Genomic DNA, 2,500 nt, shown 5'->3' with positions numbered 1-2,500 from the left:
TACAGTCGTTTAGCCTCTCTCACCGCTTTGCTAAACCTGTTCTTCGACTCCTTGAATCTGTCTCTATCCCCACTCCTAAACGCTTCCTCCTTCTCCAACCTCAACCTTTTGAGCTTTGCTGAGAACCAGGGCTTGTTGTTGTTAAAGTTCACCCTGGTACGTGTTGGGATACAGCAGTCCTCACAGAAGCTGATGTACACAGCCTCTGTGAGTTCATCCAGACTATTGGTAGCAGTCGTGAACATATCCCAGTCAGTACAGTCTAAGCACGCCCGCAAATCTTCCACAGCCTCACTGGTCCACTGTTTAGATGTCCTCACAGCAGGTTTACAGAGTTTTAGTTGCTGCCTGTATGCACGAATCAGGTGGACCAAGGGAGTTCTGTGCGAGCCGAACAGCCCCGTGACCCACAAGAGAAACATCCCCGCCAAATTCGAGCGTTTGACGGGGTCTATCCGTGAAAAAATATTCACGTTTTTGAGTGCACATGCATTTCTGCTGCAAATGCCTCTGGAAGTTTCATGCCGTTCGTATGCCAATTGTGGCAACACGAAAATGACCCGTTTTCCCATTCCGAGGGATTTCTGTGCGACCCTAACAGCCCCGTGAGCCACAAGAGACACATCCCCGCCAATTTCTAGCGTTTCACGGGGTCTATCCGTGAAAAATATAGACGTTTTTGAGTGCACATGCATTTCTGCTGCAGATGCCTCTGGAAGTTTCATGCCGTTCGTACGCAATGTGGCAACACGAAAATGACCCCTTTTCCCATTCCGAGGGATTTCTGTGCGACCCTAACTAACAGCGCCCGTGAGCCACAAGAGAGACATCCCCGCCAATTTATAGCGTTTCACGGGGTCTATCCGTGAAAAATATAGACGTTTTTGAGTGCACATGCATTCCTGCTGCAAATGCCTCTGGAAGTTTCATGCCGTTCCTATGCAATGTGGCCACACAAAAATGACCCGTTTTCCCATTCCGAGGCATTTCTGTGCGACCCTAACAGCCCCGTGAGCCACAAGAGAGACATCCCCGCCAACTTCTAGCGTTTGACGGGGTCTATGCGTGAAAAATATTAAAATTTTTGAGTGCACGTGCCTTTCTGCTGCAAATGCCTCTGGAAGTTTCATGGCGTTCCTATGCAATGTGGCAACACGAAAATGACCCCTTTTCCCATTCCGAGGGAGTTCTGTGCCACCCTAACAGCCCCGTGAGCCACAAGAGACACATCCCCGCCAATTTCTAGCGTTTCACGGGGTCTATCCGTGAAACATATAGAAGTTTTTGAGTGCACATGCATTCCTGCTGCAAATGCCTCTGGAAGTTTCATGCGGTTCGTACGCAATGTGGCAACACGAAAATGACCCGTTTTCCCATTCCCAGGGATTTCTGTGCGACCCGAACAGCCCCGTGAGCCACAAGAGACACATCCCCGCCAATTTCTAGCGTTTCACGGGGTCTATCCGTGAAAAATATCAATTTTTTTTTGACTGCACATGCATTTCTGCTGCAAATGCCTCTGGAAGTTGCATGCGGTTCGCATGCAATGTGGCGACACGAAAATGACCCGTTTTCCCATTCCGAGGGATTTCTGTGCCACCCTAACAGCCCCGTGAGCCACAAGAGAGACATCCCCGCCAATTTCTAGCGTATCACGGGGTCTATCCGTGAGAAATATTCACTTTTTTGAGTGCACATGCATTCCTGCTGCAAATGCCTCTGGAAGTTTCATGCGGTTCGTATGCAATGTGGCGACACGAAAATGACCCGTTTTCCCATTCCGAGGGATTTCTGTGCCACCCTAACAGCCCCGTGAGCCACAAGAGAGACATCCCCGCCCACTTCTAGCGTTTCACGGGGTCTCTCCGTGAAAAATATCACATTTTTTGAGTGCACATGCATTCCTGCTGCAAATGCCTCTGGAAGTTTCATGCGGTTCGCATGCAATGTGGCGACACGAAAATGACCCGTTTTTTCCCATTCCGAGGGATTTCTGTGCCACCCTAACAGCCCCGTGAGCCACAAGAGACACATCCCCGCCAATTTCTAGCGTTTCACGGGGTCTATCCGTGAAAAATATTCAATTTTTTGACTGCACATGCATTTCTGCTGCAAATGCCTCTGGAAGTTTCATGCGGTTCGCATGCAATGTGGCGACACGAAAATGACCCGTTTTCCCATTCCGAGGGATTTCTGTGCCACCCTAACAGCCCCGTGAGCCACAAGAGAGACATCGCCGCCAATTTCTAGCGTTTCACGGGGTCTATCCGTGAAAAATATTCACTTTTTTGACTGCACATGCATTCCTGCTGCAAATGCCTCTGGAAGTTTCATGCCGTTCGCATGCAATGTGGCAACACGAAAATGACCCGTTTTCCCATTCCGAGGGATTTCTGTGCCACCCTAACAGCCCCGTGAGCCACAAGAGACACATCCCCGCCAATTTCTAGCGTTTCACGGGGTCTATCCGTAAAAATGTAGCACGCACCAAAACGAGAAA

The sequence above is a fragment of the Petromyzon marinus genome, unplaced genomic scaffold, assembly GCF_048934315.1.
Source record: "Petromyzon marinus isolate PM22_M1 ecotype Great Lakes invasive population unplaced genomic scaffold, UKy_Petmar_22M1.pri1.0 PM_G_Scaffold_143, whole genome shotgun sequence".
Taxonomy (NCBI): Eukaryota; Metazoa; Chordata; class Hyperoartia; order Petromyzontiformes; family Petromyzontidae; genus Petromyzon; species Petromyzon marinus.
This window is presented reverse-complemented; position numbering follows the sequence as displayed.